Source organism: Cydia fagiglandana, chromosome 23 (genome assembly GCF_963556715.1).
Source record: "Cydia fagiglandana chromosome 23, ilCydFagi1.1, whole genome shotgun sequence".
Lineage (NCBI taxonomy): Eukaryota > Metazoa > Arthropoda > Insecta > Lepidoptera > Tortricidae > Cydia > Cydia fagiglandana.
Window position 1 is genome coordinate 6,893,612 of NC_085954.1, and position 13,021 is coordinate 6,906,632.

At 35.2% G+C, this 13,021-nt stretch overlaps 1 long non-coding RNA gene across 1 annotated transcript; it reads right to left on the minus strand.

Moving 5' to 3' along the window:
- Positions 1–8,735: 8,735 nt before the first annotated feature.
- Positions 8,736–10,934, minus strand: LOC134676036 (uncharacterized). Its single transcript, XR_010099870.1, has 3 exons — positions 10,815–10,934; positions 10,265–10,309; positions 8,736–8,786 (listed from the first exon to the last, which is right to left on the minus strand). It is a non-coding gene; the product is annotated as an uncharacterized LOC134676036 (long non-coding RNA).
- Between the last annotated feature and the right edge of the window lie 2,087 nt (positions 10,935–13,021).

A 13,021-nucleotide genomic window follows, 5' to 3' on the forward strand; every position in this document is an offset into this window, starting at 1 on the left:
GAATGCTATGCAATCCGCGTCAATATGAAGTATATTTTTTATACGCTATGTGACAACAAATGCTATACAATTCGGATGCATAAGCATGTCTGTCACATGACGTAGTCAAGATGGGATTTTATATGACATCGCATGTTATAGCATTCATACATCGTGCTCGATGGACTTGATGGCTGAGACTTCGGACTTCCTAAGGGCGCGATTTTTGCTCTAAAGACTCATTTGCTGACCTCTTCAAACAATTTTCTTCTTCTGTTTTGTTCCCTCTTTGCTTATCATTGTAATATTGAGTCCATCTCAAACATGCCCCATGCCAAGCACGTTCGCTGTTCATTCGACCTCAAATTATGTGATACTACCTACAAATTATGCGTTGGAGACCGGCTCTAATCTAAATGCCCAGTCATGGGTCTCATAGCATGTTGTAGAGAGCCGAGTTGCAATGTTGAGCTCTCTTAAAATGAGAGGTTTGTTCTTCTAGCTGTCCAAGGTATACGCAGCATTTTACGCCAACACTACTTCTCAAAAGTGTCAATATGTACCGCATTACACTTTTTCAGTTCCCTGTAACGCACCGCCGCGTTAAGTTCTGGACGTAAAGCGTCCACCACTTTTCCTGCCAAGCGATGATTCACCCAACTTTATATTCTTTTTCGGATGCATCTGCACCAAATACAAGGCATGAAATATACACAGAATGATACCACAAATGCGTGTCATAAGGTGCTTACCTTGTGGGAGGTGATCATCGAGCGCCAACAGGCTATAATTCACAATTATATGACCAAAACTATGACTAGTAACGTAATTATTTCAATAATAGGTATACACATTCATGCCTCACTTTTTCACATTAATCGTTATCAAAATTGTACTGTAGTGTAATTAACAGCAAGTAAACACGTTTGTTTATTAAAACACAATGAAAAACTTAAAGAAATTGTAAGAAAAACATTAATTACGATTTTATAAAAATACGTCAAAATCGCTATCGCGCACGAAATTGACCCAAATTACATGTGTCCACTCCCAGACGCACCTGCCGGGCTACTAAGGGAGCTGCCATACAAAGACGAATGCTATAGCATCCGCGTCACAGAAAGGGGGGCCAATTTGGAGACGTCACAGGATAATTTTTAACTTCGATAAAACTATGTAATATGGCAGTACGCATTATTTGACTCTGGTGACTGGTAGAGGAAAAGTTGATGAATAATACATATTATACTGTGGTTAAGCGGATTGATAAGCATTTCAACGAAGAAATTTAAAAAGAATAACGGATGCAATAGCAGGCGCGTCACCAGGAGGAGTACAAAAACGGATGCTATGCAATCCGCGTCCGCGAACGTGTTAATATATACCTACTATTAAATTCTAAATAGACTGTAAAAATGCCTAAAATAAGTAGTTAAGAAATATAGTAATTTGACTTTTTATTTAGTTACATAGTTTGGAAAGGGTCTAGCCGTGTTTGTATGGGGCATCGGCCCCAGAAGCCAAATTGATTGCCGTTTTGCCAATTTATTAGGCCAGATGTAAGATGCTATTTCACCAAAAAAATAAGCCTAAAATGCTGCAGGTTTTTGTGAAAATTAAAAAAAAAGAAAATTGGTTTTAATTTTTTTTTATCTAAACTACTGAACCGATTTTTTTGTAACTTATACACATTATGTAAGTAATCTAGATAAATTATTTAAAAAAAAATGGAGTTCCAAATATCCTTATAATTAGTAATATTTTCACTTTTAATTTTTCAAAATATTTTTTTTATATTTCCGAAATAGGGACACCCACCAATTTTGGGTATTTTATGCATAAATTAATGTTCTATAACATATATTTTTTTCAAAAATATTCATTTGGCTCAACAGGGTAAAAATACCGTATGTATGTATGTAATGTATGAACAGACACAACCGGGAGAACTCCCGGTCCCATATCGACCACCGCGCCGCTCTGTACGAATTTGAATTTCGAACGTAACAAATTGCTAAAATGGACTATATTATTATTGGCTGTATGCGGCTTGGTTGTCGTCGCGTCACGAAATTAAAAAATAAAAAGGCGGGAAACGTGGCTCATTAAAAAGTTCCATTTTAATATGAGCTGCGTTGATATTGATCTTGCAATGGAAAAAAAGGAGATTATACACAAAATATTTTCAAAATCTCCAAGATCGTTACATTACTACCAGTCGCACCAAACAAAGTCTGCAGCGGATTTGATAGCCCACGCAGTGTAAGTGTTAAGTATAATATCATCGCCATAATTTCATAGAAGTTTGACGTTTAAAATGACACTTGCACTGCGTGGGCTATCAACATCGCTGCAGACTTTTTACGGCCTAACTATACGTTTTTAGCAATATCTGCAAACAGCTTCGAGAATATGCGATTGATTATATAGAAAAAAAGCCCGCTGTCCTTAGAGGAAAACGTAAGCCCTTATAGGATCACTCGTGCGTCTGTCTGTCTGTCCGTCTGTCACAGCCTATTTTCTCGGAAACTACTGGACCAATTAAGTCGAAATTTGGTACACATATGTAAATTCGTGACCCAAAGATGGACATATTTTTATATAATTTTAAAATACATAGGTTCGAAGTTATTTAAGAAAATAGCCAAAAAATGACCATTCCCCCCTTTATCTCCGAAACTACTGGGTCTAAAATTTTGAAAAAATACTCAAAATAGTTCTTTACCTATAGATGACAGGAAAACCTATTAGAAATGTGCAGTCAAGCGTGATTCGGACTTATGTACGGAACCCTAGAAACGCGAGTCCTAATCGCACTTGGCCGGTTTTTTAATTTCGTGACGCGACGACAACCAAGCCGCATAAAGCCAAAATAATATAGTCCATTTTAGCAATTTGTTACGTTCGAAATTCAAATTCGTACAGAGCGGCGCGACGGTCGATATGGGACCGGGAGTTCTCCCGGTTGTGTCTGTTCATACATTACATACATACATACGGTATTTTTACCCTGTTGAGCCAAATGAATATTTTTGAAAAAAAAATATGTTATAGAACATTAATTTATACATAAAATACCCAAAATTGGTGGGTGTCCCTATTTCGGAAATATAAAAGAATTAAAAAAAAAAATTAAAAGTGATAATATTACTAATTATAAGAATATTTGGAACTCCATTTTTTTTAAAATAATTCATCTAGATTACTTACATAATGTGTATAAGTTACAAAAAAATCGGTTTAGTAGTTAGGATAAAAAAAATTAAAACCAATTTTCTTTTTTTTTAATTTTCTCAAAAACCTGCAGCATTTTAGGCTTATTTTTTTGGTGAAATAGCATCTTACATCTGGCCTAAGAAATTGGCAAAACGGTAATCAATTTGGCTTCTGGGGCCGATGCCCCATACAAACACGGCTAGACCCTTTAAACGAATTCAGAATACGACGATATCGTGCTACTTTTATTTAACTAAACGCAACCATTTTTAACGATCTGTCAAATATTTTCAAGTAACGCCAACCATAAACCTTACTTCATTGAAAGAAGATTTAAAATGAATCTGTTCACTCTCCGTAGAAGTAAGAATGAACTTCCGAATACGATCAAAATATAACTTTTTATTGAACGTGGATACGATTTCAGTTTCATTTACATGTCAGACTTTGTCTATTTTCTTTTAAAAAGTCAAAACACTTTTACAGAATAGTGTGAGTAGTACACGCTTTTGTATATAAAAGTTTTTCTTGTCATGTTCAAGTTTTTATTGCATTATTTCTCAAAATTCCCGTTTTATTTCGTGATTCTGTTTTTATCATCATGATCTAGCAATTATAACGATTAATTTCCTATACATATTACATGTATACGTTCAATTTGCGAGTGGGCCCAAACGCCTCAGAAAACCGACGATCTCCTTTATTTTTAAGAACTAGCAAGAAAATTGTTCGCGAGCGATACTATCACATTTTATATTTTACTTAGGTACATTCGAAATGTTTTTTATCTGAAATTTAAATTCAATAAAGTTTAGAGATAGAGACTTTTATTTGCATCCAATTATTTGACAGTTAAATATACAGCTTGGCAAAAAAGAGTAGAAATTAAAAAGTGTCGTCTCGTTTTCTAATACATATTGGTTTGAAAGGGACGACACTACAGTGTTGCCACTTTTTAATTTCTACTCTTTTTTGCCAAGCTAGTTCTTATCCAATAAATAGTTAGCTTTTTCTTTATAAATAGGTCTTGACATATTCCATCTATTCTATGAAGTCTTCTAGCAATACTACGGTTAAAGTGACAGGATCGAGTTCCAAACTCGGAGGTTCCATGCCGAACGGGCATCGGGCGAATTTCAGAAACTCTCACCATGTAAATGGGCCTTAGGTACTTGTAAGTGCTGAAAATGATGTCATACCATGTATGTATTCCGTCGAAGATAAAGAGTAGAATGTGTACTTACATAAACTGAATTTAGTGAAGGATCGTTCTAAAACCACAAAATGTTAAATTACTTAGTTTAACACTCGAATGAATGTTCACATGAGTGAATGATTAATTTTTCTTTCATTGCTTGTTCACACGGTGCTGGTACTAAGATTATTCACTTTTCATTTTCTTTGACTATGGCGTCGAATGGAGTTGTGCGTGGAGGATGAATTTTTATTTGTGATCATTTAATAATTTGTGTTTCGTTTAGTAAAGATGACAAGCAAAAGCAATGAAAACATCGACGGTGGTGGGTGAGAGCTTCGAATAGTATCGCAATCATTTGAGGATGAATTTAAGTAATTTTGAGGAACTTCTACTAATATCTAATAAATACATCTTAACATTTTTCTGTGACATCTTGCTCATGCGATTGTTTTGGAATTCTGAAATATTTTTATAGAGTTACTACAAATTCTATCAAATCCTGCTTTTTCCAAGAAGTCTAGGTAGGAATGAGCATTCACTCTGTGTTCACATTGTAATTTTTTGTTCATTCGGTGTGCGAGTGAAAGACGCCGAATTAAAATATCCGACATTGTTGGATCATTTATTATAAATGCATAATTTAAGTATGTATTGTTTTTGTTAACAATAATTTACCCTTGTCAAATGTACTTTCGCCTGAAACAAATTTTGAATTACTTATTTGTAAAAACTAGTTTTCAGCTGAAGCACTTTACAAAAAATAGGTACCTATGTAGTTTCGAATGAAACTCCTAGTGAAAACTAGTTTTAACCAAGGCGTGTCGGAAAACTAGTTTAACCTCGTAAGGCCCAACGTCCTATTTTTAGGACTGAGAAATGTAGTCCTTCCGGCCCAAGCAACTATATTAATTTATCAATTAGCGGCCCAGAGTCCTAAAATTAGGTCATTCACTTCTGACACGTACCGATCCTTATAAGACTTCAGCTAATATAAATATGCCAATTTCAGATTTTATAGCAAGTAGAAGGTCTGGGCCGCTAGTATAAGTACCTAAAATTAGGCCGTTGGGTAGATATGATAAACGTCCTAAAAATAGCTTGGGCCTTACGAGGTTAACTAGGAAAAACGGGGTTTTCGGTAGCATAATAGAAAGAGAACTAAAATATTAAATAAATAACTTTTGTTAATTACCCACATATTAAAATAAGCTTTTTTAAGAATGAGCAAGAAAATCATTCTTACCTCAGGTTTCGGTTTCGGAGACTGAAATGATAAAATAAATTTAAAAATATAAGTAGGAGAAACCACGTTATTATTAACTGACTTGACAACGAAATGAAAACCATGACGCAATTTGCTTATCTTATTTTAAGGCTCCGTACCCAAAGGGTAAAAACGGGACCCTATTACTTATTACTAAGACTCCGCTCTCCGTCCGTCTGTCTGTCACCAGGCTGTAACTCATGAACCGTGCTGAGACGGTTCTATAGTTATCTAGACAGTTGACATTTTCACAGATGATGTATATCAAGGCCTATTGACTTCCTTGGAATGACGTGACCCTTCATAATTGTACATGTGTGCTCCGTTTCTAGAGCTGTATTGCCAGTAATTACCATAAAAATATTTTACTACAGCAACATTGCTAGAACTGGCTTTGTCTATACGATTTCTAGGAACAAATCCAATTATTTTATCAAATATATTTTGATTTGTATTTTATGAAGTAGTCAAAGTCATATGTAAATTATTATTTATTTTTTGAAATATGTAAATTATTATCTATTTCAGTTTGTCTTTGTCTATGTTCATAAAATCTATGAAGGGTAGACGTGCCTCTACCCTCCTTGATAAAATTAAAAAAAATCTTTGTCAATAGGCCTCTTTGATAGGCCTTGATTTGAGTCTGGCCGGTAAGAACATAGACGAGACAAAAGTCTGTAATGTCAATGCTGTCATTTAAGTCATTTAACGCCAAAAATATAAATTTTCATATAAAACGATTTATTCACTTGAAATATATTTATTTACCTATTAATTTAAGAATAAAAACTATTCATATGTACGAGCAACAAATCTAAATGCGTCTTCGCAGAGACTTAGTTAAATTTAAACCGTTGTCGCTCTTCCTTCCTTGCTGTATTATGTATCCGGCAATGGCGACTTCATCAACAATTCTTATCCGGATTATGAAAAGCCCTAATGTGTGTGTGGAAACCGTTGTAGTAAACCAGAAACAGCGATAATTTCAAGGTAAGAAATATATCAATCTTTAAATAAAAATGAGCGTACTAATTACCAAATTCAAATATAATAATTTAATCTTACTATCCCCGTAAGTCCCGCGGATGCTATATCGCGTCCGAAATTATAATCTAAATTCATCATAGATGTAAAACCTCTCATTGTTTATGAGTAAGCTGGTAAATTTAGACCTTAGGAATTAGCGACGTTAGTAATTAGGAAGTTAGATTATATTGTTTAATTTGTGACTATTTTGTTTTAGAAAGTGAATAATGGCTTGAGCGTGAGATAATAATATAATCCTGGCCCGTCATATGATTTCTTGGAAAAAGCTCAAAGGGCACGTATCTGCTGCATATACAGACTAGTTTTCCGGTGACCAAGAACGCTGCGTGGAGCTGTGGAGCAGAAATGTCCGATAACCGGATAAATGTAATAACAACTTGTAACCATTTGCCATATCAATGTATGTATTCATATGTATTGCTCCTAACATATATACACTAATCCTAATAGGGATGAATATATTTATATCTTAATAATACGTAACTTTTTGTAACCTTTTATATTTGACGAATTTTTAAATATAGTACCTAATCATTATCTTATAACGTATTTCTTTATTTATTTGTGATATGCTAATTTAAGAGCCCAACAACGTGCACACTAGCACCACTGCTAAAATAAATAATCGTGATTATTTAAGTTAAATTTAAATTTTACAGGTATTTAAAAAAGTGGCCGCTACTGACTATATTGTGTATTTAAGTACCTTTTGAATACATCAAACTAGTTTTTATGTTGCTGGATTCGTCAATCTATGAGCTCAAAACAAAAACGGCCGCTTTAGTTTTAAACGGGTAGGTTGACGAATCCAGTAACATAAAAATTAGTTTAATGTATTCAGCAGTGGCGCTAGTGTGCACGTTGATGGGCTCTTAAAAACCTGACCCCAACCAAAAATAAAATAATACAAAAAGAAATTCCCTCTCCGGGATTCGAACCCAGGACCATTACTGCCAATACCCGCTAGGGGCGCTAGGCTAAACGGGTTGTCAATTCTAATTACAATGGTATCCTACCGAGCGCTAGTAGTATAAACGAACTTTTGAAGGGGACATTTTTTTGTATGGAGTTATCGTTCTTCTCCTAGTGAGTATTATATTCTTTGATGTATATCTGTTGTCGCTATAACAACAATTAAAAACAAAATAGAATACATATTTAGGTGGGGCTCCCATACAACAAACGTGATTTTATTGCCGTTTTTTGCGTAATGGTACTGAACCCTTCGAGCGCGAGTCCGACTCGCACTTGGCCGGTTTTTTTGTCTACCCCGTCTCAAATCTCTGTGCACGCCACTGGCCAATATAGAGGGCGCTACTTAGCTGGTTTTTGTGAAGCCAGTTCAAATCTGCACTTCGAAAACATTTTTTATTAGCATTCTAATCACAAAATTTCACGATTCTAGGACTTCTGGAATCAATTTTTTCAGGTTTATAGGTGTTTTAAGTATCTACCTACGCCCATTTTAAGGGCGAAAGTTACAGATTTCTGTATGGTCACCAGATGTGTTTACATATACATCTTTACATGCCAAATTTCAGCCTTCTAAGACTTCAGGAAGTAGTGTGTATATGACACGAAGTTCATATGATTCGAACAGTGAAAATTAAGGTCTCTATTAAATGCTAAAGTATGATAGGTAGCCTATATAAAACTTGGTGTTTTTGATAAGTCTACTCACTACATGGTATACTAAAAATTTCAGCTTATTTTAGATTATTCAAGCAGAAATTACGAAGGTTGGAAAAGACGACGAATGACGAAACATGCCGAGAAAAGATAGGCACTGCCTGTTGCCCTTTGTCTCGTCTTGGCGGGGGCACGGCCGTGCCCCCAGATGTGCACCAAATTTCAACTTAATTGGTCCAGTAGTGCAGCAAATACACTGTGACAGACGGACAGACAGACTGACGAGTGATCCTATAAGGGTTCCGTTTTTTTCCTTTTGAGGGACGGAATCCACGAATATTGCGAATTATCTCAAGGAAATTGTAAGAAACATATTATAAAATATCTACTATAAATAAATACCATAATCTTTTCCAACGTCGCACTTAAAAGTTCGCCGACAGCGGTATAATTCTGAAATGAACATAAAATATATAGGTATAAATAGGTAGAATTAAAATATACTTAGTAAAAAAATATAGGGAAATAAAAAGCACAAAAATATATTTTGCTTTAGGATTTTAACTCCTGAGATCTCAGACACATACAGAACTGAGCTAATCATTTCCCTAAAATGTTTGTCAATATCGTGCTTAATGGACCGTGCGCGTTGGAGGGTCTGCCATCTTGTGGCCTCAATCGGAAACATATGTGCACATGTACATTGCCAAAGCAAGTGCTAATACCGTCTACCGTTCTCGTCGGTACGTTTCCTTGTGCAGAGTATGCTCTGCCATCTTGTGGGCTACATCGGAAGCATAAACGACACATTTATGCCCCGCGCTAAAAATCTGATGGCTCCTATGCTGCCCCCTATACTTTATGCGCGGGGCCTGTAATGCAGCCGCAAATGTCATTTCGTCGGGTGACAAGCATGAAACTGCATGAAAAGATTTTCTAAAACTCGCTTGCCTCGCCCGGGACTCGAACCGACTAAAAATTGCAAAAAATAAACACTCGCAATTTTATTACACTAGTCGATACAGTTAATGTTAATGATAACATTTCTCCAGGAAACATAAGGTCTTACACTCGTCTGTCGTACAAAATATCCATAAAATCTAATATTTAGTACTCAAGATTTTTAGACAAGCAAAATTTAAGAAAAAAAAAAATCTATGAATGCAGTTTTGTTTCTTTTTAAAAATAAAGGAATGTCTCCTTTAAGTAAAATGAGCCAGCTTATGGATTTAAGGTAGTTTCCCTCCAGGGCCCGACTTATCTTTCCACACTGTATACCCATCGCACATAGTTAACTACATATTGTTGGTGATATTGGGTGCGAGTTCAGAAGACAAAGAAAATAACTAGAAAGTTATTTCACCTCTTCTCTTAGTAAAATAATTTAAACTGAAAGACGTACCTATATAAACATAATGGCTATTTTGTATTCCCCAAGCCTAAGCGTAAATAATGACTTTAAATCCGTTTTTGATCGGTATAAAGCGGGCCACAGACCATCAGTTTTAACTGTTCAGTCAAACTGTTCAGTTAAAACGTACGTGTGTAGGCAAATCTTGAACTGTGCAGTTGAACTGACGATCTAATCGAAATTTCATTAGATAAAGTTTTAACTGAACAGTTTGACTGAACAGTTAAAACTGATGGTCTGTGGCCCGCTTAAAATACCTGATACACCCGATGGATAAATGTTAATTTTATGGATTAAATGACGACTCTCATGACTTGTGTTTTTCTCTCTTTAACAATCAAAGAAACATGATATATGATACGATATTACCTCTGTCAGCATCTTGAGCAATTCTGGCTGAAATTACGGTAGAAATAAATAAATAGCGGACCGATCGAACAATTGTTATAAGAATAAGAAGTCACAGCGGTACGATACCGATCTGTCAGTATAAAAAAACGAATAAATATAATATAGTTACAAATTGAGGGTTATGACGTCGTCTCTGCCTCGCTTCTAGAATTCGCTGAAAATTGTAATGAATATTTTATAAAATACTCTAGACGTTGATCATGAGTACGTCCGCTGTCCGACGTACAGGATGTATTTTTAAATAGACATTACATATTTAATCTTTAAAAAACAACGGGTTGCACTCCGGGAGTGCCGGCAGAAGTGAAAACTCAATGACATTGTAACAGTTTTTCTTACGCTCTTGCGAGTTTAACATTTTTTCCCCATCATGAAATCTTACGTCTTACGAATCTTACGTCTTACGGTCACGTGACCTGTCGCGAGTTTAACATTTTTACCCCATCACAAAAAGTGCACAGCGCCGCTAAAGAAGTTTTCACTTCAATATTACTTAAAGTATGTAGGTATCCCATTTTATCCCAAATTGTATGAGGCCTCTTGGCCGCTTTACTATGGTGCAAACATTGACATATTACATATACTCGTAGAATAGGTGCAAATAAAACCTTATTTCAAAAGATAAAAGCACTTCTTAACCGAATTTATAACTACTTAACCTGGACTCGGCGGTTCGGATGTCTGCAAAAGACTTCAAGAGGGGCCAGCAAAAATAATAGAAGTAAGACTCGCATGGTGAGGGTGACTCCGACGTGTGTGAAGCAGCTATTTACTAGTATTGGTATACTGTCGGTTATCAGTTAATTATGATATTCGTCGCGCATCCGCCGATAATAAAACTTTACAAATCGGATTTGATTTGCCAAAATTAGATATTTCCATTATCTGTGTACCTAGATGAAAGAATGAACAAATAATTGGATTGTTCCATAGACGAATGAATATACATAGAATTGAGCACTGTAGTAGAGTCTGCAAAGATTTTGATAGCACACACACACGCTGTTCAGCCATGCAGAGAGTACGAAATGAATGTTGACAGAGAGTATGCACTTTTGTTTCGGACGACGCCGCTTAGCTCAATTATTTCTTCCAACTTCATTAGTACTGAAATATAGTAGGCACTAATATGGTTAACGAGTCCGGAAGCTTATTTCACCCACTGGTAGCATACAAATTTAAGTAATTTATAATAGCTGTGAAGGTCGAGGTACTGCGCCCATTTCCCATCCTTTCGTCATATACAGGGTGCTTCTTGTAACAGGAGCAATAAATTAAACTAAAGGCTGTACTCCTCAAACTGACCAACATTTGTTCAGCAACTTTTAAAAATTATGAATCCTTTAGAATTCCTCTTTTTCCTACAAAATAAATATTGCCTTCAATGTACGCTGACATCAGTGTGTTTGACGTTACTTGTCATGCTTTTAACATAACAAAATTTGCAATACATGCGTCTTAGAATAAACTTTAAAGTGTAATAAAAATCAAAACATGAGTTATTTTCAAAAGTTGCTGAACAAATGTTGGTCAGTTTGAGGAGTCCAGCCTACAGTTTAATTTATTGCTCCTGTTACAGAAAACACACTGTATAGGTACATATATACAAGGATTGCTAGTTTAAAGGTATAAGATATATCGTTGTCTACGTACCTAATATAGAACTTACTGCTTTATAGATTTCAGTAAAAAAAAGTCCCATATTATTTGATTATTTATTACTTATACCAAAGTTTAGGAACATTCTTATAGTTACGGGTTTGGTGTATAAAATGCGACAACTTCATTACGGGGTACGTGGAGTGTCACTTTCTTCCTTGTCATAACTGTACGACAGAAGTAGAACGTACAAATCATAAACTGAAAAGAAAAAAAAAACATTTTAGTAAAATGACTCTAGGTAAGGTATTGACCTTATACAGGGTGGACAGATAAGTCGGGCCCTGGAGGGAAACTACCTTAAATCCTTAAGCTGGCTCATTTTACTTAAAGGAGACATTCCTTTATTTTTAAAAAGAAACATTTAATATTTACAATTGTTTCTGTCTAAAGGGGCCCACTGATTAACAGTCCGCCGGACGGTATCGGCCTGTCAGTTGTTCGGAACTGTCAAAATTTTGTTCTAACTGACAGGCCGATACCGTCCGGCGGACTGTTAATCAGTGGGCCCCTTTATACAGAAGTTTACTTACTTCACTCCTTTTCCCTGTAAAAACTGATGAACACAAGTAGAGCGTACAAATCATAAACTGAAATAAATAAACAGTTTAGTAAAATGACCCTATACACGGTGTAACATGAGGAAACCGAATAAATTTAACCACGCGTTTCTGAGGTCATAAGAAGGAAAAAATGTAATATGAACTTAGGTCAATATCGCCAAAAAAAAATAATGTTATCTGTAAACTTGTCACTTAAAATAGATTTTTACGTTTTTTTTTCGTAAAACCTACTTTTTGCAAAGTGTTACTTATCACTTTTTAACATCTATCAATAAGGATTATTAGACTACGTCCCATAGCAGCAACATCATCATCAAAAGGCCTTTTACAATATGTAACAATACACAACTTGCTTTTTTTTTTAATTAATATTATCTCTGAAACTAGGCGAAATTCAAAAAAGTTTATAGGACATTTTTGTCTCTAAATACGATCAGGAATACGCTGTTAAAATTATTCGGTTTCCTCATGTTATGTATCTAGTACTTACTTGTCAATTTACTTTGCTGTACAGTCGACGTCAAAGATATGTTTACATTTTTCGCCTTATTACAAAGGAGTAAGGTGCAATAGTGTAAATATATTTTTGACGTCGACTGTACATTGCTGGCGATTAAAATTTTGTTAGAAAGTTAATAAAGTCC